At 37.5% G+C, this 21,860-nt stretch overlaps 1 protein-coding gene across 3 annotated transcripts in view; it reads right to left on the reverse strand.

The window, feature by feature from the left end:
- Positions 1 to 21,860, reverse strand: part of rapgef6 (Rap guanine nucleotide exchange factor (GEF) 6) — a 265,100-nt gene that overhangs the window by 117,373 nt on the left and 125,867 nt on the right. The gene's annotated exons all lie outside the window — the stretch shown is intronic.

Consider the following 21,860-nt stretch of genomic DNA (forward strand, 5'->3'; position numbering starts at 1 on the left):
ATAAACAAACACAATGACAACTGCGCCCCCACAACACTTGATTATTATTATTATAGATATTATTATTATTATAGATATTATTATAATAATATATATATATATATATATATATATATATATATATATATATATATATATATATATATATATATATATATATATATATATATATTATTATAGATATTATTATTATTACAGATATTATTATTATTATTATTATAGATGTTATATTTATTATATATATACATTATTATTATTATTATTATAAATATTATTATTATTATTATATATATTATTATAAGCAGAGTGAATCTTAGGGCACATAACAATTCGATCCTATTCAATTCAGAATCGAATTAACACGATTCTCACATTGTATAATAATTATCATGAAAATTATAGGTTACAGGTTAGAAACGCTCTTTCTGGTTGCATGGAGACGGCCTAAAAACGTCTTATTTAAAAAAATAAAAAATACAATTATATACTGTAAATTCAGCTACTTTTTTCCTACGCTTTGAACCCTGCGACTTACAAAAGGGTGCGGCTAATTTATGGATTTCTCTTGGCACACGTCCATAAAGCAAATAGTTTCCATAAAACCCATGCAAAGACACTTAAAATGGTGTGTTATTGTTTGTGATACGGCGCCATCTTTTGGAGGTGTCGCTGGGTGAATGCCTGCAAGTGTTTCCTGCTGATTAAAGCTTTGATCCGTTCCATCTTCTAGCCGTCCGTAGCGTTTCTACTCATGTGAATTCTTCGTTCATCGCTCCAAGCAACGATTGTAAGTTTTACAAAATAACTAAAACAATTCTTACTTACGATACTGTCCCATGTGTGATGTCTGTAGGAGTGTTTGCATGCATATTTGTACGTGCTATCGTAATGTAAAAAAGCTAGCATCATTTGCATTAGCTTATATGCTAACATGTTTACAAGTGTCTGTGTTAGTATCATTAACTTACAATGGCATTCTTTTTGTATGGTTTCAGTTTCATAAATTCCTCAGTAAATTCACCAAAACGTAACCGGGGACTTTCTGATTAGAGAGCTACCTTCCGCAGTTACTGGGTTCATGACAATGACTTCTGTTTTGTTTGATCAGCCGTTTTACTGCCGTTTTACGGACACTGTTTGAAAAAAAATTAAGGTATGTAAATATTCTTGTGTAAATAACTCCTTTTACAACGTATATATTTGCGACTTATGTGTGGCGAATATATATTTTTTCTGTAACATTTAAGGGGTGTGGCTTGTATACCGGTGCGCTCTATAGTTTGGAAAATATGGTGTATATATATATATATATATTATATATCTTTAAAAAAATTATAAACCAACTAGGCTTTCTGAACTAACTGCACAGGTATGTTAGTTCCCTTATATATATATATATATATATATATATATATATATATATATATATATATATATAAAATAGATATTTTTCTCTTTTTTAAATCGCTTTTGGAAAATTATGAAACGATTTAGATTCATTATGAATAGGGACCGCGATTCAAATATGTAAATAAAGTTTTTTCCCCTGACTAATTATTATAGAGCATTTCTTTAAATGCACACTAAAACATTTCTCAAAAACAACACAGTGCATCTGTCATATTGAGGATCTTTGACTAGTGTTTTTAAAAAAGATAATTAAATTCCACCCTCTGGACTCTGCCGCAGCACAGAACTACTTTGGTTATTTATAACTGTCACTCAGGCATGCAAGTTACTTTGTATTCTGCAACTACAAGAACATTCCTAGATTTGTTTTTGTGTTTACTTTCTGAATAGCAGCATTAATCATCCACCATGGACGCGACTGGATTCTCTCTGCATGCTGACTGTGTGTGTGTGTGTGTGTTCTTGTATTTCTACCCTTCTTGAGACATCAACAAGGAAAAGTACCTTCCATATGAGGACCGGTGAACAAGTTAGGACATAAATCATGGTCCCAATACGGAAAACCATTGCATCTAATAGAGAACGTCTCATTTGCACCCCTGGTGGTGAAATCTATCAAAATGAGGGTGGTCCCAAAAAGGAGGGATTTTTCAAATTGACTGTGTGTCGGTTTTAAAAGTGCTCCCCCTCTGGTCAACATATGAAATAACAAGTGTGTGTAAGAAATTGAAATGCACCCCCTTTGGCCAAAATGTATAAAAAAAATAAAATATGTACTGTATATAGAGACATACTGTAATAACTTGAAGTAAGTCATGAAGATTAAAAAACAATTACCAACAAAAATGTAAAATTAACTAAAAGCAATCTTTTTCTCACAATGTGTCGACATATTCTTTCTGTTTCTGTAATATTGCAAAATTTTCTCGGAAAAGTATTACCTTTGTATGTAAAATTATTACTTTTTTATGTAAAATTATTACTTTTTAATGCAAAATGGTGACACTTGTCATATAAAATTCGGACTTTTATCACAATAGTGCCAATGTTTTTGTTGTTCTTGTAAAACATTTTGGAGTAAAATTCAGATTATTGTTATAATATTGCCAAAATGTTAAAGTTTTCTTATAAAATTGTGACTTTTGTCAAATTTCAAGCTTTTCTTGTAAAATTGAGTAAAATTCAAACTTTTATCATAATATTGCACAAATGTTCAGTTTTTCTTGCAAAATTTTGACTTGCGTTGAGTAAAATGACGACTTTTATTACAAACCCCGTTTCCATATGAGTTGGGAAATTGTGTTAGATGTAAATAAACAGAATACAATGATTTGCAAATCATTTTCAATCCATATTCAGTTGAATATGCTACAAAGACAACATATTTGATGTTCAAACTGATAAACATTTTTTTTTTGTTGCAAATAATCATTAACTTTAGAATTTGATGCCAGCAACACGTGACAAAGAAGTTGGGAAAGGTGGCAATAAATACTGATAAAGTTGAGGAATGCTCATCAAACACTTATTTGGAACATCCCACAGGTGAACAGGCAAATTGGGAACAGGTGGGTGCCATGATTGGGTATAAAAGTAGATTCCATGAAATGCTCAGTCATTCACAAACAAGGATGGGGCGAGGGTCACCACTTTGTCAACAAATGCGTGAGCAAATTGTTGAACAGTTTAAGAAAACACTTTCTCAACCAGCTATTGCAAGGAATTTAGGGATTTCACCATCTATATGTGTCTTTGTAGTGCATTCAATTGAATATGGGTTGAAAAGGATTTGCAAATCATTGTATTCCGTTTATATTTACATCTAACACAATTTCCCAACTCATATGGAAACGGGGTTTGTATAATACTGCCAAAATTCAGAGTTTTTCTTGTGAAATCTTGACATTTTTCTTGTGAAATTCCAACTCATTTTTCACAACAAGCTTTTTTTTATATTTGCATAGTATGTATATAATATTAATGTTGTAAATACACATCTTTATATATCTAGAAAGGGTGGCCCTAAAGAGGTAGGCTTTTTTCGGAGGTCTCAAGAAGGTAACAAATACAATGTGTGTGTGTGCGCGTGTGAGAGAAACAGCACTCCCCTCCCCACTCCCATGCAAAAGAATGACATCATCTTTTCAGCAGGCAGCCAATAGGAAGCGAGCACATGGAGCCCTGCCTTCAGAGGAGCACTTGTACACAAGAGAGGCGGAGGAGAGAAAGGATGGAAATAGATGTGAAGAAAAAAAAAAGGATGGCAGATGAAGAGGAGTTTGAAAAATAGATCAGGTTAAAAAAAGTAAAGGGGGAGGAGCTTCAGGTTGAAGAGGAAAAAAATTAGGAGTGATTCAAATGAGCCATTTAAACACTCAGTGGATTAAAGACTAATAAAAATATGAGTCTCTTCAAACTCAGCCATCTTGTTTACAATAACAATCAAAATGAATGGGTATCTTGCATTAAAGGACGCTAACCACTTTTTTTTATATGAAATGTCAAACTAAACTCAGGCAGCTTCTTGTTGTAGACATGAGTCTCGATTAGTCGAAGTCATTGACCATAGGAATTAATCAACTGCAATTTTTTTGGGTCAATGCGTCGTTTTACTCCTTACGTACTAATGATGTGTTCCATTTGTACTGGGAAGTCGGAATTTCAGAGCTCCTCGTCGGGATTTCAACTGGAACGCCTCTCAAGGTCGGATTTTTGACTTAGAAAGTCAAGGCATTCTTACCAAAGATGGCTGCTCTGAATGTAAACATTAATGTAAGCTTCCATAATAGCCGTTATTAGCACTTCTGATTAGTTTTTCATGGCACTAAATCAGTCATACACAATGTATTGTTGCACCTTTATATATGGTAAATAGTTTTTTCCCGATGCCAATATTTTGGTACCGGTGCCTGTACCAAAATTATTTTGATACTTTTCGATACTTTTCTAAATAAAGGGGACCACAAAAAATGGCATTATTGTCTTTATTTTAACAAAAAATCTTAACATTTTAAGGCCCAAGCTGTTTGTTTACATGCTTTTTTAATTTCTCTTTGCTATTTGGGCTTATTGGACCCTAATTAGAATAAAAACTAAGAATCATCTTTTGATATGATGTACTTAGTCCATAAGTACACAAACGTGTACTTCATGTGTAGTGACATGCTAATTCTTATTTTTACACTTTTTTTTCTCCAAATTCCATTGTATGTTATACTCTTCTGACACCACCAGATGGCAGTATAAGTGTCCACATAAGTGGCCATAAGACCCCAATTCAGTAGTGTACACAATTTTGGAAATAAGAGCTAAAAGCTGCTGTCCACGCATGTGGCCACTAAGGCCTTTAGAGGTTTTAAGGTACATTAAAAATATGTTTCTTATTGCAAGTTTGTCCTTAAATAAAATAGTGAACATACAAGACAACTTGTCTTTTAGTAGTAAGTAAACAAACAAAGGCTCCTAATTAGTCTGCTGACATATGCAGTAACATATTGTGCTATTTTCCATTCTATTATTTTGTCAACATTATTAAGGACAAGTGGTAGAAAATGAATTATTAATCTACTTGTTCACTTACTGTTAATATCTGCTTACTTTCTCTTTTAACATGTTCTATCTACACTTCTGTTAAAATGTAATAATCATTTATTCTTCTGTTGTTTGGATGCTTTACATTAGTTTTGGATGATACCACAAATGTAGGTATCAATCCGATACCAAGTCGTTACAGGATCATGTGTCCAGGGACATATTTCCTGAGTTTATAAACATAATATATATATACATTTTTTTAAACGAAAGAAGATGTTGTGATGCCAAAAAAGTATCGACTTAGTCATAGTAGTATCGACTAGATACGCTACTCGTTGATAGAACTGTGACAAGTCACGTCACAACCCTTCTGGATATTGTTCAAAATCAGTAAGATTCTCCTTTGGTAAAAGTGACTCACAGTCATGATGTGCACAGGCAGCTGACTGCTTTTAATTAATAGACGGGATTAGCTGAGTGCACGCACACACACACACACACACACACACACACACACACACACACACACACACACACACACACACACGCACACGCACACGCACACGCACACGCACACGCACACACACACGCACACACGCACACACGCACACACGCATTCGGTCTCGGGTGGGACAAATGTCCTGAAAGTGTCAGAGCACAACAAAAAAGACAGGATTCTCCATTCCCTTGGTTGACTGGAAAGGACTTGAGACTTGGTACCAAGTTGCTATATGTCTTGTAAAGTCTTGTAAAGTGTTCACTTTAGGCAATCAGACGACAACACAACAGAACATAGACGTGTGTACGTGTGTGTGTGTGTGTGTGTGTTCTTGTATTCCTACCCTTCTTGAGACATCAACAAGGAAAAAGTACCTTCCATATGAGGACTGGTGAACAAGTTAGGACATAAATCATGGTCCCAATACGGAAAACCATTGCATCTAATAGAGAGCCAAATCCTAGAGTCCGTGAACATTGCTCCAAAGTCAGGATTTTTTTTGTTGATTTAATGTGCATACAAAAGTAAACATTGACAGGTGCAAAAGGCAGCAATATATGATAAAACAAGACGGCAGCTAAAGAAGGACTTTCCTATTCATCACCGGAAAAACCCGCCAGGTGAACAGCTGATTTTACGACTTCCGGTGCTGACGTAAGACAACCCGCGTCCCATATGTGACCATAGGATGAACAAATACACTACGGTACTAAGACTATAGTGGCCATTAACAGTTAGCTTCCACAGCTGGGTTGCCCAAAGTGCGGCACAGGGGCCACCTGTGGTCCGTGACTTGTTTGTCATCGGCCTTAAGCACATTGCAAAAAACAAAAAATAGAGATCTCATTTGCACCCCTGGTGGTGAAATCTATCAAAATGAGGGTGGTCCCAAAAAGGAGGGATTTATCAAATTGACTGTGTGTCGGTTTTAAAAGTGCTCCCCCTCTGGTCAACATATGAAATAACAAGTGTGTGTAAACATTTGACGTGCTCCCCCTCTGGCCGACAAGTGTAATAACAAGTGTGTGTAAGAAATTGAAATGCGTCCCCTTTGGCCAAATTAATAAATGCAAATAGAGACATACTGTAATAACTTGAAGTAAATAATGAAGATTAAAAAACAATTACAAAAAAAACAAAAAAACTATTCACTAAAACCAGTCTTTTTCTCACAATGTGTCAACTTTTTTATTATAAAATTGGGAACAATTTCTCATATTGTTTCTGTAATATTGCAATATTTTGTCGTAAAATTATTACTTTTTTTATGTAAAATTATTACTTTTTAATGCAAAATGGCGACATTTGTAAGATAAAATTCTGACTTTTATCACAATATTGCCCTTTTTTTTTGTTGTTCTTGTAAAATAGTGACACATTTTGAGTAAAATGATGACTTTTGTCCAAATTTTGCCAAGTAAAATTCCGATTATCATTATAATATTGCCAACATTTTAAAGACTTCTTATAAAATTGTGACTTTTGTCGAGTAAAATTACGACTCTTTTCATAAAATTGCCAAAATTGTAAGCCTTTTCTTGTAAAATTGTGACTGTTATTGAGTAAAATTCCAACTTTTATCATAATATTGCACAAATGTTCAGAGTTTTCTTCCTCTGGTCAACATATAAAATAACAAGTGTGTGTAAACATTTGAAGTGCTCCCCCTATGGCCAACATATGTAACAACAAGTGTGTGTAAGATATTGAAATGCGTCCCCTTTTGCCAAAATTAATAAAATAAATATGTATATAGAGACATACTGTAATAACTTGAAGTAAATAATGAAGATTAAAAAACAATTACAAAAAAACCAAAAAAAATATTCACTAAAAGCAGTCTTTTTCTCACAATGTGTCAACTTTTTTATTATAAAATTGGGAACAATTTCTCATATTGTTTCTGTAATATTGCAATATTTTGTCGTAAAATTATTACTTTTTTTAATGTAAAATTATTACTTTTTAATGCAAAATGGCGACATTTGTAGGATAAAATTCTGACTTTTATCACAATATTGCCCATTTTTTTGTTGTTCTTGTAAAATAGTGACATTTTTTGAGTAAAATGATGACTTTTGTCAAAATTTTGCCAAGTAAAATTACAACTCTTTTAATAAAATTACCAACATTTTAAGCTTTTTCTTGTAAAATTGCGACTGTTATTGAGTAAAATTCCAACTTTTATCATAATATTGCACATATGTTCAGTTTTTCTTGTAAAATTTTGACTTGCGTTGAGTAAAATGACGACATTTATAATACTGCCAAAATTCAAAGTTTTTCTTGTGAAATTGTGACATTTTTCTTGTGAAATTCCAACTCATTTTTCACAACAAGCTTTTTTATATTTGCATAGTATGTATATATTATTAGTGTTGTAAATACACATCTTTATATATCTAGAAAGGCTGGTCCTAAAGAGGTAGGCATTTTTCGGAGGTCTCACGAAGGTAAGAAATACAAGAACGTCGTGTGTGTGTGTGTGTGTGTGTGTGTGTGTGTGTGTGTGTGTGTGTGTGTGTGTGTGTGTGTGTGTGTGTGTGTGTGTGTGTGTGTGCGCGTGTGAAAAGCAGCAGAGCAAAGTGTTTCCTGTGCCACATATGCATGCTCACACTGTCGTGCAGACCAGACGACGCCATGTTGTCCTCTGAGGTGTGCAAACAAGCGAATGTACTTCCTTGTATTTATTTTTTTTCAAGTCGTGAGTCAATCAAGTCTTTAAGTAGATTTCATAACTTTGGACAATGGAAACAAACATTTACGTACGACACGGAAACAAGGATTTAAAAAGCAAAGAGAAAGGCTTTTTGGAAAAACTTTAGAAAATTTGGTGTACCAGCAAATTGAACGAGAGTACTTGGTGCAAACAAGGCTTTAGAATATTTATGGAGGGATGTAGTTAATCACAAACTGGCACTCAATGTTGTTAAAAAAGGTGGAAGGGGGGTAGCGGCGGGTGTATATTGTAGCGTCCCGGAAGAGTTAGTGCTGCAAGGGGTTCTGGGTATTTGTTCTGTTGTGTTTATGTTGTGGTACGGTGCGGATGTTCTCCCGAAATGTGTTTGTCATTCTTGTTTGGTGTGGGTTCCCTGGTGTGGCGCATATTTGTAACAGTGTTAAAGTTGTTTATACGGCTACCCTCAGTGTGACCTGTATGGCTGTTGACCAAGTTTGACTTGCATTCACTTGTGTGTGTGAAAAGCCGTAGATATTATGTGATTGGGCCGGCACGTAAAGGAAGTGCCCTTAAGGTTTATTGGCGCTCTGTACTTCTCCCTACGTCCGTGTACACAGCGGCGTTTTAAAAAGTAATACATTTTACTTTTTGAAACCGATACTGATAATTTTGAAACCCATACCGATAATTTCCGATATTACATTTTAAAGCATTTATCGGCCGAAAATATCGGCAGTCCGATGTTATCGGACATCCCTACAAGGAACACAACAAATAAGCGGCGTTTGGTCATTTTAACGTGAAATAAATTATATCGTTATTACGATATTTTCTTAGTTCATATCTTGTTTGAAAATGTATCGATACATCTTACAAACTCGATATATATCGCCCAGCCCTAACACACAGTATAAAACATTTGCTGGACAAAATGAGACAAAGACGGAGTGGAGGATTTCAATTATTAAATGAGCTCAAATATACCTACAAATGAGGCATAATAATGCAATATGGACATACAGCTACCCTAAATAGCATGTTAGCATTGATTAGCTTGCAGTCATGCACTGACCAAGTATGCTACTGAGATCGGTGGGCTGTGAGTTCAAACCCTGGCCGAGTCATACCAAAGACTATAAAAATGGGACCCATTACCTCCCTGCTTGGCACTCAGCATCATGGGTGCGAACTGGGGGTTCAATCACCAAAAATGATTCCCGGGCGCGGCCACCACTGCTACTCACTGCTCACCTCCGCTCCCAGGGGGTGAACAAGGGGATGGGTCAAATGCAGAGGGCAAATTTCACCACACCTAGTGTGTGTGTGACATTCATTGCTACTTTAACTTAACTTTAACTTAACTTAAATATGCTTGGTTAGCACTCCAACAAGTCAATAACGTCGACAAAGCGCACCTTTGTGCATTCACGCACAGTATAAAACGTTTGGTGGACAAAAATGAGACAAAGAAGGAGTGTGCACTGTTGCGTCACAGTGCACACTAGTGCATGTGAGCTGTGTGCTTGCTATTTATTTATTTATTTTTTCTATTTTTATGTATTTTATGTATTTTTATCTATTTATCTATGTTCTTATGGTTTTATGTGTTATGAATTTGCACTAAATTAGTATTTGCTTACAATTTCGCTGTACAATGACAATAAAGATATATTCTATTCTATTCTATTCTATGGTGAGTTCAAGAACGGCCCGAAATCAGTAGGACAAAACGATGTTCGCCAAATACTCTCATGGGTGAAGCATACACACAAACATATTAAACAATGGGCTTTCTAACAATTGGGAAGGTTTGTGTCATGTCAAAAAAATTATTTTCCCACATCTTTTTCCATTTTCAATCCTTTTTTAAAAAAATGCTCCAGGGAGCCAGTAGGGCGGCGCCAACATCCCTTAGTTAACATCTCTCAGTATCGCTGTTGCTACTTTCTTCCTGACTAAACGGCTGTGGAGGGAAGTGCAATGGTGTCGAGGGCGATGGTGTCGAGGGCGGAGCACCATCAGCTAGGGGCGGGGCATGTGCGGGACGGCGAGACACAGCTGGCAGGTGATTAGATTTCAGAGGTGGTACGTGTTAATCTAATCATCTGTTGTCTTTAACAGTGAGCGGCCAGCGGAGGAAGAGGAGACTGGAGAAAAGCTACATGAAAAATTGTGCTTGATATATGCATGGAAAAAATAAAACTGGGCCATTAAGGACAAAACCATGCCGCCCCAAAAAAAAAATAGATCAGAGTTTTGCTGTTTTAGAAACAACATAAGAGCGCAAAGTACGCCATCAAACGCGTCGGTGTTGGCGTGAGTGCAAGGCAGGAATTCCTGCCATTTTAAAGCGGCCCTTCCCTTCCTGCAGCCTGCAAGAGTAGCAGGAGAGATTGAAAAACTTTTTTTTTTTTGGAGACTCCTCCGTGTTCCTGTGCAGACACACGGGCAGCGTGCAACCGCCTTAACGGGAAGCGGAAGGTTGGACGTTCAGGCAGGGAGGAAGACGTGAGAAGATGGAGGACGAGTTCACAGAGGTTGTTATCTCAGTGATGTAATCCCTAAAATTAGCATCCCAGAGAACTCCACTGTCCTGTACTGTACTCACGGTGTTCCAGAGTAAAACACTTAGACCTAAGTCATGTTTAATGACACTTAGTGTAAGTGGCAGCATGAGGAGGGGAGGACTACGTCTGTAACTGCACTAAGAGAAACTGAAAGTCGCGTTTCGACCCCAGAAACACTGAAACTTACACTACTGCTGCTACATTTTCAAACTGATGAAATGATACCAAAACAGCAGAAAAAAAAAACACCTGATACTGATTAACTAAACATCTAAAACATCTGGACGCACAACACTAAAAACCCTGATCATATCAATACGTAAAACCTTCATTACTGTACTATACCTGAAAACTAAACAATATGTAAAAACTTGATATCAATACTTAAAACCTCCATATAAATATGTAAAACCTCGATATCAATACTTAAAACCTTGATATCAATACATTAAACCTTTGTATCTATATATAAAACCTTGATATCAATACGTAAAACCCTGATATCAATATATTGAACCTTTGTAAAGATACAAAAAACCTTGATACCAATACAAAAAATATAAATACATAACACATTGTCCTTAATACCAATACATTAAACCTTGATATGAACATGTAAAACCTTGATATCAATATGAAAAAACCTTGACATAAATACAAAAAAACCTTGATATCAATACTTAAAACCTTGATCATACCAATACCTCAAATCTTCATATCAATACAAAAAACCTTGATCATATCAATACTTAACAGATCAATGTGTAAAACCCTGATATCAATACATAAGACCTTAATATCCATACATCAAATCTTTGCTATCAATACGTAAAACCTTGATGTCAATACTTAAAACTTTGATATCAATACATAAAACTTTGATATCAATATTTAAAGTCTTGATCATATCAATACACAAAACTTCAACATCAGTACATTAAAGGTAGGTTATAAAACACTGAAGGACACCAAAACGCAACAATTGATTTTTTTTTTAATCAGCACCCTAAGTCCTCTGGCAGCTATAACATTATAAAAGGATGTTGCTGAATAGACAATATGTGTAACATTTTTTTTATTTCAACACACACGTAGGACGAAGGATTCTTGTCTGTCCATCGTCTGTCTGTGCAGCGCGAGCACTGATCCTGCAGCCGTGTGTGGAACGTGCCATATAAAAGCCTACATAGCAATTGTAAAACGCTGATGAGTGTTGATAAATCACATTGCGTGTGCTAAATATTTATATTTGCATCTTCTCCTCCCAGCATTGTGTGCGTTTTGATGACCGGCATAAAGTTTGCATGTTAATGAAGACAGAAACGCGAAATCCACTTTGCACACGTTCAGTAAATCAGCTTTGCGTGCGTTATCAGGTTTGCACGTTTTAGTACACGCAAAACCCTTAGTAAATCAGACCCTAAGTCAGGGTTGGGCAAGTAATTTTTACCGGGGGCCGCATAAGCAACCAGAGCACTGCTTGAGGGCCACACCGACAATATTTCAATTAAATTTTGCTCAATATTATTTTTGATATACCGTAAGAGAAATAATAATAATAATAATTAATAATAATGATAATAATTTCATTTAACCTACCTTAACTTTATACAAAATCAGATTGCTTTTGATGGTTTTATTTTTAACACTGTCTTACACAACACTTCCTGATGCATAATACAATGCAAAAATTTCCATTCCTGCACAGGGTTAATTTCTGTCACTTTATCCTGCATTATCCAACATTTTTCCCCGTCAGATTTGGACAACCATCGGTTGTTAAAAATCGTTTTTAATCATATTTATTTTATATTGTTTTTTATATTGGTTTTATATGTAATTATTTTTTGTTTTTATTCAGTTATTGGTGGGCCTAAGGATAATATTTAAATATAGTTTTTAATATTGTTGTGCAGCACTTTGGAAACATTTTGTTGTTTAAATGTGCTATATAAATAAAGTGGATTGGATTGGATTGTCACACCTGCCAGCTTGTCCCATTTCAGTCCTAACATGTCCAAACACGCATTTACCTATGTGAACAAGTCATTACCAGTGGTTGTCTCTTTAATTGACTGCATGGCTGCCAGCTACTCCGTGATTTGAAAGTCTGCAGTTATCCCACATAAGAAGATGAGCAGCTGGGCGGTGTCACGTACATCACAGCTCTCATCCAAAGCCAGCAAAAAACAGTCAATATCTCTGGACATATCAGCGCAACAGAGTCCAATAAGCACTTTCTTAATAAACTCTCCGTCAGAAAACGCCTTACTTTTTCTGGCGATTTTGTGAGAAATAACGAAACTTGTCCTGACAGCTGCATCTCTGGGGGTGTGAAATTTGGCAAAAAGTCCTTGTTGGGTTTGCAGTTTTACCATCAACGCATCAGCCTTCCTTGCGCGCTCTTCATCAGACACATTCCGGTATTTTTCCTCGTGCTTCGTCGTGTAGTGGCGATTCAAATGATATTCTTTAAACACAGCAACATGTGTACCACAAGTTAAGCACACGGCTTTACCTTTAATTTCTGTAAAGAAATACCTGGCAGTCCATGTCTTGTTGAAAACACGCCATTCCTCATCAACTTTTCTCTTTTTAGCGTCTCATCACTTGTCGCTGTGCACCTTCACTCACAGGTTACACCCGGACATATGCCCATAAATAACACTTTTCAAAATAAAAGCAGCACAGTTGTATTGCACGCACGACATAGATGTTTTTTAAACTTTATTTTGTCATTTGTGATTGCCCCTGTTCACATTCACTCACAATCACACACGCGCATACGTCCACACGGAAGTAATACAAATAACGCTTTTCAAAACAAAAGCAGCACCGTTGTTTCGCACACTCTATATAGATACTTTTTTAAATGTATTCTGTAATTTATGATTGGCCTCACGCGGGCCGGACAGGGACGCACAAAGGGCCGGTGTGGCCCGCGGGCCGCAGAATGCCCAGGTCTGCCCTAAGTGAATGAGATATCTATTACTACACGGCATGGAGAAAAAGTGACATGATTCAACAAGCTCTGCTTTCTTCCTCCTCTTCAAACACAATTCATTTGCTGAATGCTTATCAAAAATGTAAAGACGGCGAGTCAAGAACGATGACCCCCACGCTCCTCTTCATCATCCCTAACCCCCCACCTCTCCCATTAAGACCGCCATCTGACCGTCCCGACACCTTGACCTTTGGCCCCTTCATCCCGCTCTCTAATGCACCCGTCAGCTTGTATTAGAAAGTCAAACTAGGAAGACTCAAATTGGGCCAAATACAGGGGAGCCTCCATTTACATACTCAACTGATTCTTGAACAGGGTTTATAAATAAAAAAATGTGTATATAACAGACCTATTGTTGCAAATGCTGTTTGTCATGTCGACCTTGAACACAAAAAGTGGACCGATGATGCAGAGGTTGAGTCACACTGGCGATGCATCATGAACACAACCTGAACTGTCCTTGTATCGCCAGCGATGACTTTTAGGTAACCCGAGTCTTGACGCCGCCTGATTGAGTTTGAGTAAATATGATAAATATGATAAAAGCTTTGGCGACTCAACGTGAGGTCAAAGTGATGCTGATGGACACAAAAGCATGGGGGGTTGTGATCTGAAGAACGGATACAAGTATTTGGAATTTTTTGTGATGGAACTTTCAGCCTAAGAGAGAGAGTAAGAAAGTGAGAAAGCAGTAAATTAACATGGCATCACGCGTCTACTTGGTAAACAAATACAGTGAAGCCTTTGGCTAGCAGGAATCATAGCTAATAATACTGCCAAGGAGAAGCCAGAGCATGAAAACTCTCTTTTGTTGGTATAGTCCCATATTTGGGAACACCTGAACAATTTTTGTTTTATCTGACCACAGGACTTTTCTCCAGAAGGTTTTATCTTTGTCCATGTATGCCACAATACCCAGCAATATGTTTGGAGGAGAAAAGGTGAGGCCTTTAATCCCAGGAACACCATTCCTACCGTCAAGCATGGTGCTCTGGGCCTGTTTTGCTGCCAATGGAACTGGTGCTTTACAGAGAGTAAATGGGACAATGAAAAAGGAGGATTACCTCCAAATTCTTCAGGACAACCTAAAATCATCAGCCCGGAGGTTGGGTCTTGGGCGCAGTGGGGTGTTCCAACAGGACAATGACCCCAAACACACGTCAAAAGTGGTAAATCAGGCTAGAATGAAGGTTTTAGAATGGCCTTCCCAAAGTCCTGACTTAAACGTGTGGACAATGCTGAAGAAACAAGTCCATGTCAGAAAACCAACACATTTAGCTGAACTGCACCAATTTTGTCAAGAGGAGTGGTCAAAAATTCAAGCAGAAGCTTGTGGATGGCTACCAAAAGCGCCTTTTTGCAGTGAAACTTGCCAAGGGACATGTAACCAAATATTAACATTGCTGTATGTATACTTTTGACCCAGCAGATTTGCTCACATTTTCAGTAGACCCGTAATAAATTCATAAAAGTTGTAGAAATTATTGGAAACTCAAGACAGCCATGACATTATGTTCTTTACAAGTGTATGTAAACTTTTGACCACGACTGTATATACTGTATATATAATGTGGTAACTTTCATAATAAAATGTAATATTTATGTATTTGGATCATTTTAGGCATTTTGTGGTGTATCCCTTCAACAACAGCCCAACTAATCACGGCAGAATTCATGAGAGACAACAAACATAATAAAACAATCACTTACTGTACAATGTCTGCTCTCACTGAGATGCCCATGGGTGGGATGTTTATATATTTCTGTTTAGATGAAGAATTAATCATAATCCCTTACAAAGGGTCGGTGCAAACGAGCCTCTTTACGTGTTTTTCTCGCCATCTTCGGGTCTAAGTTGGATGTCAAAGTTGACCAACTTCTCGGTTTATGTCCACAACCTTCTACTATTCAGATATACATTATGATGGTTGTATGTATTCAGATATAGATTGTGATGGTTGTATGTATTTAGATATACTTTGTTGTAGCGGTGGAGTGTTAAAGGACGGGAGTGGAAGAAGTGTCAAAAGATGGAGCTAACTGTTTTAATGACATTCAGACTTTACTTCAATCAATAACGAAGCATCTCCTCATCCGCCGGAATTGTGTCCCGTGAAAAAACGTCCGACCGGAACTCTCTAATAACTGAAGTTCCTTGGGTGAATAATGAAAACTCACTACACCGGTATATTTTAGCGCTTTCATGGCAGATATAAGTAAGAACTTTACACTACTTTATATTACAAATGGCAACAGCAGAGGATGAATGTCCCATAACAAGAAGCCTATCGACTACAGTGGCGGAACTGCCCAATTTTTCAGGACTTATGCAGATCCCAAATACAGATCAGCAGGTACCAGAAGGTAAGAAAAGTTGCTTTTGCATAATATTGCGAAACAAAACGCCAGATAATATGTCTTACCTTATACACACACCATAATAATACTTGTATGTTAAAGCACATCAAGCGGTGCGGCTTCATAGCTTACCAAAGTCGTACTAAAACATTTTGATAGATTTTTGAGCGCCGTGTGTAATGTTCTATATTGTCAATGGAACATATAAAATGTTGGGTGTTGTTTACTTGAGTCATATTGTGGTCAACACATATCTCTTATGTTTGAGTGCCATGTATTGGTCACACTTAACCATTTCACCATGTAACAAATAAAATAGCTTCGAGGTCGGTAAGCAAAACCAGAATTATTCCTCACATTAGGCGTGCCGGGTTATAAGGCGCACTGTCTTGTCACTGTTTTCAGAAAAAAAATATATTTTAAGTGCGCCTTATAGTCCGGAAAATACGGTATGCCTTATAGTCCGAAAAATACGACCTACCTAACTGACTAACAAAGCAACGGCAAGGATTACCGACGCGCCCGGTGGAGATAGTAATACATGTAAAGAGCTAAAAAAACAGTGGTTGACGTGACTAAAAAGAGGTTAGCTGCAAGGTTGGAACACGCAACAGACAATCTTTACAGATAGTTGTGACACAGGAAGCTCGCTAACCACACAATGTTTCTACAAGGTACTGACAAACAGCAGGGGGGTCGCTGCTTCACTCTGAGCTTTGCACGGCCTCAAAGGAACCCTGAGCCACCCTGACGTTGTCCTTGGGACAGTCAAAGCAGTGTTCCCTTCCCAATGTTGCACACACACACACACACACACACACATGTACACATACACACACACTCGTGTGCAGACATCTGATGAAATGAATACTGGCCGGGAAGACCCTCTCAGCTCGCTTCCTGCCGCAGGCCAAACACGCTGAAGGCTTCATCCGTCTGGCTGGGCGCTATTGAACGACGTAACCCTGTAAGGCCCACGGTGTCTTAATAAAGTGAGCGTTTGCGCGCTGGCAAGTCCACACAGCGGCCGGCAAGAGGAGCAAAATATGTAGGAGTTAAACAAGCGTAAACAAAGAACGGTCGGTTCATCCCATTACAAAAAAAAAGGATTTTCCGTGTGGATTAAAGTAGAGCTGAAAATCTAATACCAATTGCCGCACCCACACAAAAAAAAGTTTCCATATATTAGCCACACTGGACTATAAGCCACAGATATACGTTGCGAAAGGAGTTTTTTTACATATGAATATTTTGTAAATGTTTATATCTTAATTGTTTCCAAAGGGTGTTTGTAGCAAGGTAGTAAAACAGCTGATCAAACGAAACAGAAGTCATCGCCATCAGCTAAACAGACTCAATAAAAGTTAAAGTTCCACTGATTGTCACACACACACTGGGTGTGCTGAAATGTGTCCTCTGCATTTGACCCATCTCCATGTTCACCCCCTGAGAGGTGAGGGGAGCAGTGAGCAGCAGCGGTGGCCGCGCTCGGGAATCATTTTGTTGATTTAACCCCCAATTCCAACCCTTGATGCTGAGTGCCAAGCAGGGAGGCAATGGGTCCCATTTTTTTGTAGTCTTTGGTATGACTCGGCCGGGGTTTGAACTCACAAACTCCCAGTCTCAGGGCGAACACTCTAACCACGCGTCCACTGAGCTGGTATAACTCCACGTTGACATTTTGGTGAATTTACCGAGGAATTCGTCAAACTGACACAATACAAAACAAATGCCATTGTAAGTTAATAATACTAACACAGACAGTCGTAAACGTGCTAGCATATTAGCTAATGCTAACGAGGCTAGCTTGATTACATATATTGTGAAACTTAGAAACGTTGCTTGGAGTGATGCATGAAGAATCCTTTTGATTTGAACAGGAAATCTTTAAAATCAGCCATATCAGATCATTGCCAAATAAATAACCACATCATGGACTGGGACAACGGCAAAATCATCGGCACAGAAAGTAACAAATTCAAAGGATGGATTAAGGAGGCGATCGAACTAAGGAAGCGGCCCAAGGACACCATCAATCGGGATGAGGGAGCATACCTGGGACTCCCTCCTCCAATAACCATCAAGCTGACCAGGTAGACTTGACAGGTCTGCCTGGTTGGCCACGCCTATAAGAACAGCTGAGAGGCAACATGTCAGGTAAAGATTCCATCTAATATACAGAAAATATGGTTAGATTACAAGAACATTTGAAAAAGTAAAGAATAAGAAGACATAATGAACCCTTTTGGGTATACAGTATTACATTGTATTAAAAGTATGACAGTCCCTTACTAAACCAGGTCATCTTCCTATTTAAAAATGTACTGCAGAGCGTTTAGACAGCAAAATGTACAACTAGACACTAAACCCTGTTCATACTAATTCCTAATGATGGTCAAAAAATGCATATTGATCAGTTCATTGTCCATTTTTGAAGGTTTAATGAATGCCGTTGCTAGGAAGCTAGTACACGGCAAAAACTGAAACCGAAGTAAGATTAAATATCTCGAATAAGGGTGATATTTGCTTATTTTCTGTCTGATAAGATAATTCTTCTCACTAAGCAGATTTTATGTTAGAGTGTTTTACTTGTTTTAAGGCTTTTGGTCCTAAATGATCTCAGTAAGATATTACAGCTTGTTGCTGAGATGTTATGACCTATATTGAGGAAAACATGCTTGAAACTAGAATATCAACTGCTGCAAAGCTGTGTCATCAACACTCACAAGTATAAAACTACTTTTTTTTAAAGTAATCATTTCTTATATCAAGTATGAAAAAAAAAAAATCATGACTTTGACACAATTGTGTCTCATAATTAGAACAGATGACAGCCAAATTGACTTTGCTGTTTTATTTTCAATGAAACAATAGAAAATACATACTCATATAGTAGTACAGTTGGCACAGTACAGTAAACTGACAGTTAATATTTAAACATTTAACATTTCAAACAATTTTGAACAGAAATAGTTCAGGCACATTCAGATAAATTCTTCGAAATTAGGCGCACTAATTGACTGAAAGAGCACGCACTTGGTGCGATGATGTCATGTTATCGATGGAAAAACGCATTTTTAGACCATATGAGTTGCCTGAGCGGCTAGGAGACCCCGAGAGTAACAAGCGGTTGCCTTGTTGAATTTCCATTAAGAACAATACATTAGTTTTTAGTACAAGTAAATGTAATGCCGAGCGCATATCATTATGTCAAGATATTGGCACTAGCATTTACTTCATTTAAGAACATTTTTCGACATATTGAGCAGAAAGGTCTCTTTTTTGTTTCTACCAAGAAAAGTGCACTTGTTATTAGTGAGAATATACTTATTTTAAGGTATTTTGGGGTTCATTGAAGTTAGCTAATTTTACTTTTTTTGGAAAGTCTTGACAAGCCAAATTTTCTTGTTCTATTGGCAGATAATTTTGCTTAGTTCAAATAAAATACCCCTCATTTTTGTATTTTTTTTTTCTTCTTGTTTTTGAACACTGACTTTTTGCAGTGTACACGGCTGCAGAAGTGTGTGTTGTTGTGTGTTATTGTTGCGTTACGCCTGTTCGGAGGCATTAGGCTGCACCGGCACTCCCGCTGGAAAAAGTAGAAAGGATCTGGTTTCGGATCGATCCTAAGTAGAGCCGTGCAAGAAGATGAAAAAGGAGAAGGAAGCCAGACTGGAACGAGTCCTCATCCTTCACCTCCAACCTTTCCTTCATACATGCATACTTCCTAATCCTTATTCCTTCTCCTGCAAGGTTGAAGAAGACCTTTCCTAGATGAGCACCTCCATTGAGTGCACATTAAGAGACGGAGATAATGGAATACTGATGTTATTATGGCTCAATAACAACATCCTGTCTTTGTCCACATAAGGTGGACATTTTTACTCCGACATCCATAACTTGTAGCATCAAACATGCCCAAAAGAAATCCCGCTTTAAAGGGAAACACTCCAGGAGAGTCTGTCAAATTTAAAAGCTTTGTCGCCCGTTTGTCAACAGTCAGTTGGCGCCTTTCCCAGCATGCATCTGTTTACACTAAAGATAGCCACCTTCCTGTCTGCCACCCACAGTACTCCCAAAATGCCGCCTGTCTACAAACAACAGGTGCCTCACACACAAACACACACACACACACATACTGGTTATCATTCGGAATGGGGACCAAGTTTTTGATCATCACTTGTGGGGACCACCCTTTCTACAGGTTGTGGAGGCATAACATTTTTTTGGTAAAATGGCCACTGCGCAGTTAGCTCATACACGTCTTTAAATCTCTGGATTGATGAAGTAATGCGCTGATCATTCTTACTGGGGACCCTGGGGAAAATATGGTTCATGGGGACCAAATTTAAATCATTTTGCATAATTCACACCAATTTGTACGTGACTACTGAGGAGCCAACGTTCCCTCTAAGGTGCGCGCCTGCGTAATTGCGCACTGCTCAAGCGTCCTCTGCGCACAGCAAATATATGCCGCGCACCAAATCAAATCCCATCTGAATTCTAAACAAAATAAACACATTTATTCTGTGTAATTTTGCAATGCAACTCTGAGTGACAGTGACAACAAGCGGTCCTAACAGTTAGGGATGATACTCGAAACCGGTTTTCCCGGTTGTACGATAAGAAAAGAACCGAGTCCTCGGACTCGAATCCCTTTTTGAGAACCGGTACCCGTTATCGAGACCACTATAGTAAAGAAAAAGAGTTGGTTCTTCATTCGAATCCCTGGAATCCCGTCCCGACCAGAAATGCTCCGTGTGACATCACAAGAAATGACGTCACGTAGCTCAGTCATTAGGCGCAGATAGCGAAAGCAGGAAAAACAATGGACCGGAAAAAGTGCTCCAAGGTGTAATAAAGTTCAAAACAAAAAGGTATAATCCAATGAATAACTTTACTGAGATATTTGAGCAGGGTACAAACACATGACCAACACTTTTACGACCAACCGGAAACATAGCAACCAGGCTAGCAACGCACCTCCTTTACGGCAGCTGTCGCAACGTTCTTAAAGCAACCGCAGCACATACATATATATGACATCTCCCTTTTTTAACTTTTGTTTTTCTTTCCTAGTAAACAAAACAAAATCACACTGTATATGTGTTGTCTGTCTAATTATAAATGATGCAGACGAGGCGTGTTGGCTGAGTTCTTGACGTTTACTTTCACAGCGTGCTCATAACCTCATTCTTAGCTGCCGGGTGAAGACATGCAACAACACTTTTCGGGGCTACCGCACATGCTCGTCACTCCTGTTGCGTGCTGGGTCGTGTAGTTGTTATTTTCCCTAGCTCATAACATCACATTTTTCCCCCTATAAAGAAAGATTTTAACTCAAAAAAGTGTATTTCTTTTTTTAGCTATAACTTTTCATTTTTTAGCATTGTAACCACATTTGCAAGCACTTTTGGAGAGCTGTATTATTTTCAGTTTTGTGCCCAAGGGACTGATTTTATTTAACACTATATTATTATTTATACACCTATAGTGATCACAGAGACAGGTTGTTTTTGTGTTACTGTATATATTTGTTTTTCTGAAAAATCCCACTTAATATACTTTGTGTAACAACAGTCAATATTTGTTTATTTTATTTTATTTTTTTAGGGGGGTAACAGTCAATATTTATTTATTTATTAGATTTTATTTTTTTCTTTTATAATAAAAGTGAGCTTTTCTTAAACCAAATATTGTGTGTTTTTTTCCATATACAACAACCTATCTGGACTCGATAAGAGAATCGATAAGGAATCGGTTCGATAAGGGGATTCGATAATGGGCTCGAACTCGATAATTTCTTAT

The sequence above is a fragment of the Entelurus aequoreus genome, linkage group LG14 (genome assembly GCF_033978785.1).
Source record: "Entelurus aequoreus isolate RoL-2023_Sb linkage group LG14, RoL_Eaeq_v1.1, whole genome shotgun sequence".
In the NCBI taxonomy this organism is placed as follows: Eukaryota; Metazoa; Chordata; class Actinopteri; order Syngnathiformes; family Syngnathidae; genus Entelurus; species Entelurus aequoreus.